The sequence below is a fragment of the Engystomops pustulosus genome, chromosome 1 (assembly GCF_040894005.1).
Source record: "Engystomops pustulosus chromosome 1, aEngPut4.maternal, whole genome shotgun sequence".
Lineage (NCBI taxonomy): Eukaryota > Metazoa > Chordata > Amphibia > Anura > Leptodactylidae > Engystomops > Engystomops pustulosus.
In genome coordinates, this window is record NC_092411.1 from 257,125,920 (window position 1) to 257,144,058 (window position 18,139).

An 18,139-nucleotide genomic window follows, 5' to 3' on the forward strand; every position below is an offset into this window, starting at 1 on the left:
ATTCTGCAGTAGTCCTGTCCAGGTCCCACGCCAGCTATCTCTGTAGGCCCCGGTCCTGCTGCTTGCCGAGGCCGTGTGCTCCCGCTGCTAGGACGCACGCGCGCTGACTCTCCAGGAACTTGAAGGGCCAGCATCCTCCTAATTGGCACTGGCATTCCCGGCTCTGCTACATATTTCGGCGGCTCCCAACATCCCCTTCTGGATCTTCTAGTCATTCTACTGAAGTGAAAGCCTCCTGAGCATTTCCAGACGCCTCCGTGTTTCCTCTGCGTTTCCAGACCCCTCCGTGTTTCCCCTGTAGTATTCCCATGGTCCTGTGTTCCTGTGGCGTTCTTGTGTTTCTGTGGCAGTCCTGTGTTCCTGTGGCAGTCATGTGTTCCTCTTGCGGTCCTGTGTTCCTGTGGCGTCCTGTGTTTCTGTGGCAGTCCTGTATTCCTGTGGCGGTCCTGTGTTCCTGTGCCGGTCCTGTATTTTGGTGGCCGTCCCGAGGTCCTGCCACCCTGAGGTCCGGCCATCCCAAGGTCCTGCCATCATGAGGTCCTGCCATCCCAAGGTCCTGCCTTCCCTGTCTCCACCGCAGGCCTAGTCGCACCTGTGGAGCAACCTGGTGGCTCCCCACCACAGCAAGACCATCCAGCTTTGTGGCGGCTCTGGCGAAAACCAGGAGTCCACTTAGACTCCACTCCCGGGTTGCGGCTAGTGCCATCATCCCCCGCGGTGGTCCAGGGAGTCCACTGACTTCAGTCTCTCCCACACTCTCGTGTGTGACAGATCTCAAGCCAGACCACCTTTATACAGACACGTTGACTCCTAGTCAATGCCCCGCATGTGGCACTAGAACACTAAGAGGCTCCAAGTGGGAAAAAGTGGGCCAGGAATTGTATATTTTTCATGTTAAATGCCCTCTGTAGAGTTATATCTAGGTAAAGGCTACGAAGTATACAGACTTCAGATCTGACCACTGCATACATATAGCCACCAGACAGGACTCTATGGGGGTCATTTACTAAGGGCCCGATTTGCGTTTTTCCCGACGTGTTACCCGAATATTTCCGATTTGCGCCGATTTTCCCTGAATTGCCCCGGGTTTTTGGCGTACGTGATCGGATTGTGGCGCATCGCCGCCGGCATGCACGCGAGGGAAAAGGATCGGGAACTCCGGCGGACCTCGGTGAACACCTGGTGGACGTCGGAGGAACTGCCTTAGTGAATCGCCGGAAGACCCGAATCCTCCGCAGAGAACGCGCCGCTGGATCGCGAATGGACCGGGTAAGTAAATCTGCCAATATATTTCTCTATATCTATACAGACCCTAGAGTTGCACCTACAAGGATCCAAATAAACACCAGGGGAGAGAGGGGGTAACCCTTTCCAAAAATGTTATCAGTAAGTTATAGGGACTTTCCCCAAATGGACACCATCAAAACATACTGTACTGCAAAAAATAAGGTTAACCAGCAACATTGATAAAAATGAGGCTCAGTTCACTTCTGTTTCAGTTATTTCCTTCATTATTTCTAAAACCAAGATTAATGGAACACACAGAAAAGGTACAAAAATTTCCAATATATCTTACCTCTGTATAGTCACTGGAAAGACCTGTAATCTGTGTTTTCCATGACTCCCATAACTTCAGGGGTTGTAAATTGGCCCTTTCATTTCTAAATTAGTTCTCCAAAAGCACAACTCTGGTTCATTGGGGGAGGTCTATCAAGATTTGTATGCCAGTTTTTTGGCACATATAAGCCCTGAACCAATCACATTGGCTAGCGATCACATTATGCCACCTCCACACAAAGTGGGCGTGCAGGGTTGTGAATGAAGGCGCAAAGGTGACAGAGGAACGTTCCCTGCCCCAGCCTTTGGTAATTGCTATTACCAACGACCATTCAAGCCTGAATGGTTGCTGGTAATAGCGCAACTCTACACCCGACAGGGCCTGGCATATAATTGTAAACCAGCACAGGCAGATACATCAGTAGGTCGGAACCTCTTTATGTGTCCAGTGGCACCGGAGGGGAGTGGCTTACATCTGACATTACGCACATAGCGCCAGTGTATGATACATTTTCTCCATCTAATGTTTTACATTTGCTCACACTATCCATTAATTATTCTTAAAAAAAAAAAAAGATTTATTACCAATGGAACGAGTTGTCCATTAGGTGTTCCCACTAGGTGTATTGAGATATTACACTGATACTAAAAAGCAAATAACAATGAATCAATAGCAATTGCATATAATCTATTTTAAACATAAAAAACACAGAAATAGCCAGAATTAAAAGCGGAATTATTGCTTAATAGTATCCTCATTTTCTTCAGTTCTTTTCTGTGTCAGATTTTAGAATAATCAATGTAATTCTGCTTGGCAACTTGCAATTGCCGGAGCTCTGGAACAGTGGGAGCTGGCATCATTAAGAAAGTTGAGGAAGTGCCTTGAAATCCTAGCAATGATTTATCTGCATTCTTAATTTTAATTGGATCAGTGATGGCTTCTATTATGATCTTAATTAGAAGAGAAATCGGGATCCGTCCCTTATATCATCAAGCTTTGTGCGTCCCACCACATATAAGAACACAACAGCTTTTACGGCTTAAGAAATGAAACGCAGCAGACCTTGACGTTGACTTTGAAGTATAATGCAGATAAAATGTGTCCGCGCTATGAATAGATTATAATGCATTTAGAAACTGGTGATTGCATATAAGAGAAAATACTGGCATAAGAAACAAATGAATGAATAGCATCAAAACAGAAAAATTTGTAGTTTATGGGTCCCCATTTACCATTTTCCTTAACATGTACTCTACTCTTCGAGCTCCAAAACCATATAAACATCAAGCAAAAAAAGTTAGAATGTTATGCCACTTGGAAGACGCAATGCAAAAATGATCGATTTTTCCCACATTAGGGTTTTATTTGACAAATTTATTAAAACGTAAGAAAAAATATTCATGTATGGTATCCCCGTAATCATATCGACCTATAAAATAAAGATAACATGATTATTAGGCTTTACGGTGAACACAGAAAAAAATAAAGTAAAAAATCCTGCCCTCAAAAAAAAGATCTTAAATTTTCAACAATTGGGGATACCAACCCCAAAATGGTAATACTGGAAAAAGCATCTCATCCCGAAAAAAAAAAATGCCATCACATGGCCCCAATAACGCAAAAGTGAAAATTTTATAGCCTACAAAAGGGGCCAATGAAGAAACTAAAATCCTGGCAGCTGCAGGGTGCTCCTTCCCTTCTGCGCCTCGCTGTGCGCCCATAAAACAAGTAACGGCCACATGTGGGGGGTCTCTGCACTCGGGAGAAATTGTAGAACAAATTTTATGGTGGGTTTTCTCTTTTTTCTATCTTTTGGAAATGTGTAAATTTTAGGGCTAAATGAACATATAGCCGTCAAAATTTGACCAGTCTAAATTTCATCTCCATTTTGATTCAATAACTATGAAGATCTCAAGGGGTTAACAATCTTCCTAAAAGCTGTTTCTGATAGCTTGAGGAGCGCAGATGTGAAAATGGGTTGGTTAAATAGGGGTTTTGATGCTAAATATGTAAAATTTCATTCAAAACTGTATTTATCCCCAAAATAGTCAATTCTGAAAATCCAGAAAAATCGCTATTCGATTTGTAAGCCGCAAAATAAATTATCCAGACATTTCAAAAATGATGAAAATGTAAAGTAGACATATGGGAAATGTTATTCAGCAACTTATTTAGGTGGTTAATCTATGTGCCTGAAAATGCAGTGATTTCAAATTTCGAAAATGGTAACATTTTAAAAAAATTCATTATTTTTTCTTTTTTTTTGTAAATAAATGCAAAACTTATCAGCCAAAATTTACCATTAAAATGAAGTACAACATGTGGGGAAAAACAATCTCAGAATCGCTTTGATAAGTAACAGTGTTCAAAAGTTATAACCATATAAAGCGACGCATGTAAGAATCCAAAAAATCGGGCTGAGCCTTAAGCTGTAAAATGGCTGCATTCTTAAGGGGTTAATGTATTGCTGTTTTAAAATGTATATGCTGAATTTATGGCAAGTATATAAATGTGATGGGTGGTATTGCACCCAATTTATGTCTATATATATCCACTCCGTTCACTGACTGGCTTGAAAAAGGCTCATTACGAGCCGAAACGTCGTTACTGCTATTCATAGAATAAAGTAGACCATGACTTTGTTTACACTTAACTACTGGAGTGCTGGTCATTTTTTTCCATTTTTATCTATCTCAATATCTATTTATCTTAACTATTATCTTATCCATCCATTATCTATCCATCTATCTCACTATCTCTCTCTCTCTCTTTCTGTCTGTCTGTCTCTGTCTTTCTTTGTCTCTCTCTTTCTGTCTCTCTCAATGTATCACTCTCTGTCTCTCTCTGTGTTTCTGTTTCTCTGTCTCTCTCTATCTCTGTCTCTCTCTGTCTATTTCCTATTGTAACCAATAAAGGCTCATATTAATGACCTATGCCAAAATAGAATTTGAGCTATGAGACAATTCCTCCTGTATATGGTGGTTAATAAGTGTATTTTGGGAAGCGCAGAGTAAAAATTTTGATACAAAACCTGGTCTATGACGGTCCCTGCAAAATTTGGTTACTTCAAATGCCACGGTGCAGATTCCTTTAGCGAAATTTATATATTAGATAAACAGTATAGATATATAATATATAAATCTAAGTGTATGTACATATGTGTATATATATATATATATATATATATATATACACACTAAAATACTCTGATATGTGATAATATTCCCCCAGGGTCAGTATGATTATACCGCTGATTTATATGTAAAAAGCAATGTAGTATTTTGCTTTCCATAATATGTGCTGAAATTATGAAAAGGTCAAGATTAGAGCTGGGTTTCAAAACACAGATGTATTTATTATGCAGTGTGTGCAATTTAATGACCTTTAAATTCAATGTGATTTTTTGTTCTCTGGATTTTAAGAGATATTTTATTTTAAAAAAAAGTAACATGGTATGAGTATGATAACTACATTTGATTCTTAATATAAATGCCACAAAACATTGACAAAATGGAGGAGCAGAGTGGTTCCTACCATATACCACACACAGTACCTTTAAGATTTCTTTCTACATGTTCCACTGATGCCTCTACCCATTGGATTAGAGACTTTTATTGATGTCCTCTGCTCCAGTTATCGAGGCAGAGTGGGGGAGTTGCAGTATACAGTCAAGCTACCCCACCTCCTCACTGATTCTGACACTGCTAACCCCCTTCTAAAGAGAGTCCCTGTATGGGAAGGGGGGGGGGGATTCTCTAACATCCCCTTAAAAATATAGCAAAGCCAAGTCACACAAAGTTACTGCCCCTCTTACCTCCTCCCTTGGGAATTCTCTTCAGCCGATTTAGCAGTGTCAGCGTCAGTGAGGAGGGTGGGATACGCTGACTGTATGCTGCAGTTCTCCCGACACAATGACTGCAATGGAGGACATCATCTTTTTTTTAGAAGAATACTGGCTCAGTGCAATACGTTTAAAGACATATAAAAGGTACAGTGTGCGTGTATGTGGGAAGGTTCCTGGTGACCGATCTTTAAGTACTTTTCCTAGCCCTTTATTCTTAGGGAAACTTTCCTGTAATTACTATCATTTTTCAGAAGTTTTTCTGCTTCTTCGGCCAATTGTCCACAAGCTGAAAAAATGCTCCAATCACTGGTGGGATTTCTCCAACTGAACCCGTTGTCACTGGATTGAACTGACTTGCTGAGTTCAGTCCAATGATATGAGGTTCGGTCCAGGAAATCGCCCCAGCACACAGAGCATCTTTCTCAGTCCAAACTCGTTCAAGGGTAACTAGCCTTATAACGCACACAAAAGTATGATCTCCCAGGCCAATGCCGGCCACTGCAAAACCCAAACAAATGGATTTATTAGGTCTTTAAAAAAAACTATTTTATTGAATACAAATTTAAAAATCATATGTAGCATAAAATATATAAAAATGGTTGAATGCAGGACTCCAAAAGATGTTGTATTTCTATTGGACCTGTGACATATGGAAGAGTTCACCTATACAGTTATATGAAGTTATTAAAAAGGGCAGTGACCACAAGGAGAGAACATGGACTATAATCATATGGTTAACGGACAAGTGTCCATACATAACTGGTAACTAATGTATCCCTGTGATGTATCATATACAAATACCCATTAGGACTCCTTTACAAGGCAGCAACAGGTCACCCCAACGTGGGTTTTGTGCTCCAACCACTTCCTCAGGGGGCTAGCCTAGCACTGTCTTTATTTTTATTAGGCAAAAACTGTTGACAAATTCCCTTTTAACAATTTTTTTTGTAGGGTTTGCCTTTTGCCAATTATAAATGTGATTAATCACATCATATGGTACTTTCTATAGGAAATACATTTGTGCGTTTCACACAATTATTTATAGACTAATCTATAATTGAAATAAATGTTCCTCTAAAATCAGCCACTCTACAATGACGAGTCCTAACAAACAATACACGTAATTCAGCGCGCTCTTACACATGATTTTCCCATTACCATTCACATCCCTAATTATTTCTAAAGCTTTAGAGAATTGTGTTCTATCTGATAAATAATTCACGCTGCAATAATCCAATACTTGAATTTATTTATTTTATCTCTATTTCTATTCTTTTTTTTTTGGATTACATTTTTTTTTTTGGCCCTCGAAGTTACTCAACGAATACTAATCTGGATTTATGTATTTCCGCATTTTTCCTTTTCCTTTTAAATAGAGTCATTTCGTTTGTACAGTTGTCAGATGTGCTAAATGACTTTGCCTTTTACCGCAGGTATGCCATTTTTCACTTTGTCTGAATGAAATGATTTTTATCAAGTCGTTCTCTTCGTCTCTGGAGACCAATTTCCTACGATCAGATAATAGTCGGCAATTACATTTATTACAATCCAAGTCATCGTGTGTCACAGAATTCATGACAGGCAAATTAAACCTGGAAACCTCTCCTTTCTGTAGTCAAACAGCTGTCTATATTTCAATCTTCATAAGATAAAACAGGTCTAAATATTTGCATTACAATAGGCTCTTAACCCCTTCCCGACATTTGACGTAATAGTACTGCATGGCGGGAGGTGCGTTCCCGCAAAATGCAGTATTATTACGTCAAGCTTCTGGCACCGGCTCCTGAACGGAGCCGGCGTCAGAATCTGCGGGTGTCGGCTATATATTATAGCCGACACCTGCCTCTAACACCCGCGATCGGAGATTTCTCCGATCGCGGGTGTTAACCCCTAACACGCTGCGGTTGCGCTGACCGCGGCGTGTCAGAGGCATTTAAATCTAATAGAAGTTGAATCGGACCCCCCCGCGGCGCTTACCGGGGGGGGTCCGCTGCTCCGATCGCAGCCCCGGGACTGCCGGTGCCCGGGGCTGCGAGATCTTCCTCCGGAAGCCGGGTCCGTGCCTTCTGGCAGGACCCGGCTGTAAGACACTGGGTATGCGCAGCATGCTCAGTGTCTTACATTACACAGTGCAATACATCTGTATTGCACTGTGTAACCTGTAAAAAAGCTTGAACAAGTGATCAGAAGATCACTTGTTCAAGCTTAGATGTCATTACCTGTAAAAAAAGTAAAAATAAATAAATAAACGTTTTTTACAATAAAAATAAATAATAAAAGAAACTGAAAGTCCCCCCAAACACCACATTTCCCTTTACACAAGTAATAAAGTATAAAAAACACTAAATCACGAAAAAAAACCCCACTTATTTGGTATCGCTGCGTCCGTAACAATCTGTACAATAAATCCTAATCATAATTGGACCCGCTCGGTGAACGTGGTAAAAAAAAAAACCAAAAACTTGCCAAAAATTAAAACTTTTTATCAAATTGCTTTACAAAAAATGTTCTAAAAAGTGATCCGAAAAAGTTACAAGCACCAAAATGATACCACTGAAAAGAACAACTTGTCACGCAAAAAATAAGCTTACAACCAGCTCCGTCAACTAAAAAATACTATAATTATGCTGCTATAAAAATGGCAATACTAAAACAAATGCAATTTTTTCTATTCTAGTTTTCCTTCAATAAAATTGGACAAATATGAAATAAAACTATATAAATGAGGTATCACCGTAATCGTAGTGATCCGTAGAATAAAGATAATATATTATTGTTATGCTACAGTGAACACCCCCCCAAAAAATGCTAAAAATCCAAAACAAGAATTGATGATTTTATTTTCCTCCACACGTAAAAAGTTAATAAAATTGCTTCAATAAGCTAAAAACCCACTAAAATTAATTTTTTTTTACAGTGCATCTCGTCTCGCAAAAAATAAGCCCTTATTTGTCTAAATTGCTTAAAAAATAAATAAAGATTGTATAGCCTATTCCCGACGCGCGTTGTCATAGAACGGTGCAGCGGGTAGTGACTTTCCAACACCGGTCAGGGTAAGACGGCGGCTGTTCACTGATCGGGGTAAGACAGCGGCTGTTCCTGACAGCCATCCATCCTGCCCCATGGACCAGAAGGGTTACGTCCCCCCCACACACCCCCAGTTTATTATCGCTGCTATTGGCTCATCAATTCAGACAAGCCAATAGCAGCGAATTTACTTATGACGTCTGTAATACCGGTCACCATGTCTGTAGACACGGTGATCGGGGCAGAGTGGCGGCTGTTCCTGACAGCCACCAATTTTGCCTTGCGGTCCAGAGGGGTTTTGTTGCCCCCCTCTGTCCATGTTTGTCGCTATTGGCTGGTCGATTTGGTCCAGCCAAAAGCAGCAATATTCGTCACAATGGGCATCGCTAAGGTGAATAAGAGCAACACTTGGCGATAATTTCCCTACTAAAACGAAGATATGGTACAAAAGCGCTGGCCGTGCACATTGTACAGATTACGCTGTACAACTCTTACGAGCTGTTCCAATGTGCACGTCCTGCCGTATCATTTCTCCGTTTTCAAGAGGAAGATATTAGGAAACTAATATTGGGACAAGAAGGACGCAGCCCCAGTATCTCTGGTTTAGATGTTCCTGTGTTTTGCTAGGACAGCATTTTCCCGGTGAATTCTGCTGCTTCTAATGGTAGGACTCAATAAAGAGTCTGTTCCAAAAGAGGAGTTAGGATGGACACTACATACTACTAAGAGACCTGCGACAACTCCAAGTGTGACAAAAGTTTAGTTGGTCCCCTGGTATATTCTACCTCCTTATACGCAACACATTCACAATTCACGCCCAAGCTGTTGTGAATTAATTTTGGTAAAATGAATAATTGTAGCAACTGTTAGGTCCCTTTGCTCCCTATACCCCTCCATTATTTCATAAGGGGCGCCACATAACGGGCACTGAACTTTCCAGAAATAATTGCAATTTCCATCTTGGACTCCATTGCACATCATATTTGGAAACCACCTATATGTTCAAAATGCTCATTTCACCATGTGTATTACACTACACCACATATTACACCTTGCTAAATTCCCCAAGGGGTGTACATTCAACAATTAGGGTCACTTTTCGGGTTTTCTAAATGCATCAAAGGAAAGGATGTCTGTCAAATTTGGCTTCTAAAAGGCCAACGCCCCTCTTTCCCTTCTGAGCTTCACTGCGTACCCATACAACATTTTATTTGCATGTGTGGGGCAATTTTATACTTGGGAGAAATGCTAGTACACATTTTTTGGGGTTGTTTCATCTTTAATGCCTTATGGGATACAAAACTTAGCCGTAAAAGTGACTTTTTTGGGAAAATGTTCACCTTTTTCCTTTTAGGGACCTAATTGAAGCAAACACCTGTAGGGGAAAATACACGTATTACACCTTGCTGAATTCTCCAAAGGGTGCACTTTCCAAAATGGTGACACTTGTTGGGGTTCCCCTCTGTTTTGGTACCACTAGGGCTCTCCAAATGCATCCTGACACATGTAAAGGATGATTGTCAAATCTGGCTTCTAAAAGGGCCTCATTCCCTTCTGAGCCCTACTGTGTACCCATACAACACTTTATATGCAAAAGTGGTGCAGTTCTGTGCTTAGGAGAAATAGTTTTACACATTTATGGGGTTGTTTCATCTTTTATCCCTTGTGTCTTACAAAAATTTGGGGTAAAAGTGACTTTTTTGAGAAAATTTTCACCTTTTTTCCCTTTTGGGGCCTAATTGAATCAAACACCTGTTGGGGAAAATACACAAATTACACGTTGCTAAACTCTCCAAGGGGTGTACTTTCCAAAATGGTGTCTCATGTTGGGGCTTTCCTCTGTTTTGGTACCATTATGGCTTTCCAAATGCATCCTGACACATGAAAACTTTTTCAGCCATATTTGCCCTGCAAAAACGAAACAACGCTCTTTCCATTCCAAGTGCCCCCCTGTGCCCGTACAGCAGGGTACAGTGACAAAATGGGTAATGGCATGCTCAGGAGGAATTGCCCTAAACATTGTAAAATGCATTTTCCTTTTTAACCCATTGTGAAGGTGCAAATTTTAGTGTTCAATGAATCTATAGTAAGATAAAATTACATTTCTCTAATTTCACTTTCATTTATCTTTCACCCTCATGAAACACTAATAGGGTTAACAAAATTCCCAAAGGTTGTTTTGAATATTTTGAGGGGTGTAGTTTCTAAAATGGTGTCATTTGTGGGGGTTTTCTGTCATGTAGGCCTTATAAAATCACTTCTAACTAAATTGACCCTCCAAAAGTAGGTTTTGATGATTTTCGTGAAAATCTGAAAAATTGCACCTAAAGTTATAAGCCTCCTAACATCCTAAATAAAGGAAAAGATGTTTGAAAAATGATGCCAAGTTAAAGCAGACATATGGAAAATGTTAGTTACCAAGTTATTTTAGTGATATGACCAACTTTCCAAAAAGTAGAAAATTTTGAATTTGGAAAACATTGTTTTTTTCAAAATTTTTGCCAAATTTCCATTTATTTCATAAATAAATACTAAATATATTGATTACATTTCTCAACCAGCATGAAGTACAATGTGTCACGAAAAAACAATCTCAAAATCAACTGGATATGTTAAAGCGTTCCAAAGTTATAACCACTTAAATAGGCACAAGTCAGATTTTAAAAAATGGGCCGTGTCAGGAAGGTGAAAAGTGGCTTCAGCGTTAAGGGGTTAAGAGCTGATTCATAGTTTTCACAGTCTTCCGGAATTCCTATGTGATGTGATTACAAGAACAAATCAATCATTTTCTATTTTTGCTATAATAAAGAGTAATTCAGCTCATCTATTCTCTTTGACCTTGAATATCAGGAAAGTACACAGTACAGTAAAAAGCTCCATAGTAGAAGAGATCTGGTTAACACATTTTGTTAGCTGTGAGCTGACTGTCTCTAGGAGTGATGCCAGCTAGGCCAGCAGCTAGGCTAACACCACCATCACTGTGCCAGCTAGGCCAGCAGCCAGGCTAACATCACTGCAACTGTACCAGCTAGGCCAGCAGCTAGGCTAACATCACTGCCACTGTGCCAGCTAGGCGAGCAGCTAGACTAATACAACTGCCACTGTACCAGCTAGGCCAGCAGCTAGACTAACTCCACTGCCACTGTGCCAGCTAGGCCTTCAGCTAGACTAACGCAACTGCCACTGTGCCAGCTAGGCCAGCAGCTAGACTAATACTACTGCCATTGTGCCAGCTAGGCCAGCTGCTAGGCTAACACAACTGCCACTGTGCCAGCTAGGCCTTTAGCTAGGATAACACAGCTGCCACTGTGCCAGCTAGACCAGCAGCTAGACTAACACCACTGCCATTGTGCCAGCTAGGCCAGCTGCTAGGCTAACACAATTGCCACTGTGCCAGCTAGGCCAGCAGCTAGACTAACACCAATGCCACTGTGCCAGCTAGGCCAGCGGCTAGGCTAACACCACTGCCGCTGTGCCAGCTAGGCATTCAGCTAGGTTAACACCACTGCCACTGTACCAGCTAGGCCAGCAGCTAGGCTAACACCACTGCCACTGTACCAGCTAGGCCAGCAGCTAGACTAACACCACTGCCATTGTGCCAGCTAGGCCAGCTGCTAGGCTAACACAATTGCCACTGTGCCAGCTAGGCCAGCAGCTAGATTAACACCAATGCCACTGTGCCAGCTAGGCCAGCAGCTAGGCTAACACCACTGCTGCTGTGCCAGCTAGGCCAGCAGCTAGGCTAACACCACTGCTGCTGTGCCAGCTAGGCCTTCAGCTAGGTTAACACCACTGCCACTGTACCAGCTAGGCCAGCAGCTAGGCTATCACCACTGCCACTGTACCAGCTAGGCCAGCAGCTAGACTAACACCACTTCCATTGTGCCAGCTAGGCCATCTGCTAGGCTAACACAATTGCCACTGTGCCAGCTAGGCCAGCAGCTAGACTAACACCAATGCCACTGTGCCAGCTAGGCCAGCAGCTAGGCTAACACCACTGCCACTGTACCAGCTAGGCCAGCAGCTAGACTAACACCACTGCCACTGTGCCAGCTAGGCCAGCAGCTAGACTAACACCACTGCCATTGTGCCAGCTAGGCCAGCTGCTAGGCTAACACAATTGCCACTGTGCCAGCTAGGCCAGCAGCTAGACTAACACCAATGCCACTGTGCCAGCTAGGCCAGCAGCTAGGCTAACACCACTGCTGCTGTGCCAGCTAAGCCTTCAGCTAGGTTAACACCACTGCCACTGTACCAGCTAGGCCAGCAGCTAGGCTAACACCACTGCCACTGTACCAGCTAGGCCAGCAACTAGACTAACACCACTGCCACTGTGCCAGCTAGGCCAGCAGCTAGACTAACACCACTGCCACTGTGCCAGCTAGGCCTTCAGCTAGTCTAACACCACTGCCACTGTGCCAGCTAGACCAGCAGCTAGGATAGCACGACTGCCACTGTGCCAGCTTGGCCAGCAGCCAGGCTAACACCACTGCCACTGTGCCAGCTAGTCCTTCAGCCAGGCTAACACCACTGTCAATCTGCCAGCTAAGCCAGCAGCTAGGATAACACTACTGCCACTGTGCCAGCTAAGCCAGCAGCCAGGCTAACACCACTGCCACTGTGCCAGCCAGGCCAGCAGCCAGGCTAACACCACTGCTGCTGTGCCAGCTAGGCCAGCAGCCAGACTAACACCACTGCCATTGTGCCAGCTAGGCCAGCAGGCCTTCAGCTAGTCTAACACCACTGCCACTGTGCCAGCTAGGCCTTCAGCCAGGCTAACACAACTGCCACTGTGCCAGCTAGACCAGCAGCTAGGATAACACCACTGCCACTGTGCCATCTAGGCCAGCAGCCAGGCTAACACCACTGCCACTGTGCCAGCTAGGCCAGCAGCTAGGCTAACACCACTGCTGCTGTGCCAGCAAAGCCTTCAGCTAGGTTAACACCACTGCCACTGTACCAGCTAGGCCAGCAGCTAGACTAACACCACTGCCACTGTGCCAGCTAGGCCTTCAGCCTGGCTAACACCACTGCTAGTATGCCAGCCAGGCCAGCAGGTAGGCTAACATGCAAGTATGAGAAACTTGTAAATATTAATGATAATTTAGAATAGTAATGTACACCACTATCTGGTCTACATTTAGTGGGGGCCCCATCAGATTTTGCACCCAGCAACCCCCACCTACCTTAATCCAGCCTTGTATGCATGTGTCACAAGTTTGTTAATCTAATCTGACCCTTTCAGAGGAAAATGCATTGATATGATCCTAGTCTAGTGTAAAATTTACCCATTGAAGTCAATGTAAGTAGCTGAAAGCTGTAAAAGTCTGATACAATGATTACTTATATCAAATTCATATGATGTGGGTCAGTAAAAATCATTCAAGTTTGATCAGTGTATTTGCAACTCCAAGGCAATGAATAGATTTTGCTCTGAGTTTTCTACATACAGACTCATGAAAAACATGCTCATGTGTATAGGTCTTTAGAAATGAATGTATCAGTGTGCCATTAGTTAAAAAAAATTGAATAGCACATAGACGAAAAAACGCTTGTGTGCATGTAGGTTCCCGCACCGCACACAACCTTTATATTTGGCCACAATACACCCTATGGTACCAACCTCATTCGTTGTTCTCATGTTCATGAGGATGAGCCGACTGCCAGAGCTGCAAAAGTTAATGCAGTTCCTATTCCTGGCCAAGTTTGCATCTTGGAGAGGCTTTTTCTATTGCCATCAGTACATGAGCAGAACTCAAAGTTGTTTTCGAGAAGAAAAAATAAGAACAGGAAAAACTGCACAACTTCAAAAGCCAAAAATGTTCTTCATACCAATAGAAACGATAATAATCAACATCACCAAATGTTCTTGACATTTTAAATTGGGCTTTCACTTGGGAGGATTGTGTGGCTGCTAATATTGTCTAATGATATGTTGTTCTCCGATTTCCCTCACTTCATTAAAGTAAATTCAGATGGAAAGATCACTCGACGGAGTCAATTTCTGTATACAGCATGGTGGAGACATTTACTAGCGTAAGAGGTGAGTCAATTACCTGCTAAGCCTCAACAACACTGAGCAGAAGTTTCAGACCACGGAGTGAAATCTGCATTATTCGAAATTAAAGTTTACTGCCTTAACCGGTGGTGAGACGGATAGATTTGACTCGTCATTGATCATGTTTTTGACATTTGTTCTTCACTTCTTCACTTTGCAAAGTGCGCAAACTGTTCTATTCTTCACTACCTTATTACTCCTTGTGACACCAAGTACAAAAAGTGTGGGTATAGATAATGAAACACAGAAGCTGGACCTTGTTCATTCTCTCTTTTATCCAAATTTCAAAAATTATGCCATTTTTGCTGAGAAGATTATTGAAAAAAATCAGTATGGCATAGTTTAATACTGTGTTTTAGCTTTCCCTTTTCTACCAGTCAGTCACACTTTAGTCATTACACTAAGCATTGCGGCACTTCCTAATTGTTTTTCTTGGATCCCACTGTTTAGGCTTTATAGCATATTTTCACCTCTTATCCTGTAATCGAACTATAATCCAATCCCAGTGACAGCATAAAGCATCACACACAGCCCTATCACTCTACATGACACCTAGTACAAAGTATTTCGCGTCCTGATAATGAAACACTCTACTCCAGCCTTTATAATTGTTCCCTCACATTCTACTTCTTCATAGTAGTTTTATAGGGTACAAGTAAAATAAAGTCATATCCCCCGTCAGATACTTTGAGCTCTGTGTTGTGTTTCTATGTTCCTCTACATGACACCTGACCAGGTCCAGTATTACATTTAGAAAGTGGGGGGACTTAAATAGAATTTTTAGGTAATACATTTCAATGGTCTAGCCATAGGATAGTTCATAAATATTGGTGGCAACATCTGATGCCCCCAGATACCATACAGAACATTTCACTTGTAACATTTTACCACTCTACAACCTTTTGATCAATGTCGTCAGTTCAATTTTATTTTTAAACTGAGTTTATTACATCTCATACAAAAAAACTGGTACACAAAGCAAATCAACTAACACCGTAAGAACATATCAATGTACCAACAGGTAAAAGGTCTTGGAATTTCTTGTCAAAATAACATAGCATTAATAGACAGAATATAATAGAGGGAGAGATCCAGCCAATACGCAAATTAACGTCCCTACTATCCATAGCCGTGATTTGTCAGAGGGTGGGTGAATCACACGATACACCCCAGACTTTGGCATGAAATGTATTGGGTCATTTTGATGATTAAAAAAACAAGGCTAGGATCAAGTTGACCTGACCTTTCCATGTGTTTGGGGCGTTTCCATATGTTTGGGGTGTACCATCTAGGGGTTATGGTTTCACGAGCAAGAAACAGTGGGACACATTTACTAAGGGCTCCGTGGCCGCACTTTCGTTGGGGTTCTCGACTCTTTCCGTTTTGCGCCGAATTCCGCTGGGATTTTGGCGCGCGTGATTGGATTTCAGCGCAATCGCACCGGCTTTCACGCAACAGAAATGGGGGGGGCGTGGCCGTCGTAAAACCTGACAGATTTTAAAAATTCGGAATTTAAAAATACGAATTGTGTCGCAAAATCAATCACTCACATGCACCAGGAATAGGTTGGTGAACTCTGGCGGACCTCGGCGGACCTCTGCGCAGCAGCGACACCTGGTGGATATCAGGTGCACGACCTTAGTGAATCGCCGGAAGACCCGAATCCTCATCGGAGTGCTGGATCACGACAGGACCGGGTAAGTAAATGAGCCCCAGTGTCTCATGCAATAATATCCTAACGTGGCGCTCCCAGTCCTCTAAGGATAGATTGCCGAGCAGACACACCTCTGAGATATGTGGCAATGTCAGGGGCAAAAATTATGATAAAAAGAAGACCATTTATGCACAGAAAACTGATGTAGGTGGGCAATTCTAAATTATGTACCAGAAGTCTGCAATCGGGTCCTGACAACATGGGAAGTCAGATGAGTGTCCCCCCCCCCACATCTGGGGATTGAGATATGCCTGGTGCATTATACACAGTTAGTTATTAATGGACGGGGGCACTTATATGTGTGACTGTAATAAATCTGGAATCAATTCATCATCCAGTATTGGGGTCATGGCACCAGTAAAATTAAGTCTGCCAATCAGCATTTTGGACTTTGTACTAGGTGAGAGGTGATCTTTAAGTCCTAAATTCCAAATGGTCCGAAAGTCCCAAAGTGGGAAAAGTGGGAAAAGTCCCAAAGTGGCTTTTGTCACCTGACTTGACTTGTTTCCTATTAGGAAATGTGTATGGTGTCATGGAAATGTTTCTATATTGTTAATATGTTTATTTTGTAGAATGTTTAGTTTAGAATTTACTGTCTTTGTGGTTTTGTTTATTTTCTTCAAATTGATTATCACCAAATGAGTTTCAATTAAACAACCGCTTTTATCCTGAAATGTGCTTCAGAAATTTAAGTTAATTGTTCACTGATTGCTCCAATTTGCTACAAATTAGCACCTGGTGTTTATATTATTGAAATAAATAAATAAATAAATAAAAACTTCACATAAAACGTAGTATGTCAGGTCCAAAATGCCTTTGAAAGCAATCATAGTGTCATATAGAGGCTATTACCCATAAAGCAATAAAAAGACAATCACCTGCTTGTGCAAATCAGCCTGACAAAGGCAGTGGGGCACATTTACTTACCCGGTTCCTTAAGTTCACTGAAAGTGCATTGTCCGTCTATAATGCACCATGCGGCAATTCACTAAGATCATTCGCCTGAAAGAATTAATGTGTTGCTTCCCTGCTCAGGCCTGACGGTGTACCCCATCTTTTTTGTTGTGCACCTTTAACATAGGGTATGCAACCCAATTTAAATACGGCGCTTGGTCTGAATCAGTCGGACCGTCCGACAGCACAGCCTCTAATTTGTGTCGCATGGAAGTCAGTGCAGCTGTGCTACAAAAGGGTTGTGTGTGCCACGTTCCCAGCGCACACACTTCTTTAATACCTGTGCAAGCTGTTTAGCCACGAAGAACGTGCACAGTCCGACAAAAATGCAGCACGCGACCCTTAGTAAATGAACCCCATTGTTTTGATTGGGTGTTTTCACATTGAGGCACATTTACTAAGGGGCTTTGCACATTCTTTTTAGTGCAAACTGTTGCACAAGTATTTAAGAAGTGGCCGTGAAACATTTGTGTCGCACGTGACTGTTTTGTGTCACTTCTGCAATATTCTTCATGCAACACAAATTTCTGCACTGAAAGGGGTGTTCCAGTGCCAGTGCTCAGTTGGAACGTGTGCAAGATTTAACATGCAAAGACCGACCAAAGTGTATTGCGTGCCCGATGTTAAAGATGCACAAAAAAAAAAGTGCTGCACTCTGTCAGGGCAGTGCAGGGAGTGCCAGATTGGTGAAAAACGTGCAAAACAAAGACAAAGTACACAGACAAACTACACATAGTACACACTGCACTGTTCTTAGTAAATGTGCTCCATTGTCTTATCATTTCACTGATCCTTTGTCCGTGAAAAAAATTAATTCCAGTATTATTTTTGTCACAGATGCCGATCACGGAAGTCCGTAGAAGTTGATGGGTCCCCAAAACAACTGATGAACGTACATTTTTTTTTTCACTAATGTGGCTGAGAAACCAGATGTGATGTTTTCAAAGCAATTTTAAACCTTCATGTTTTTCATACAGACATGGA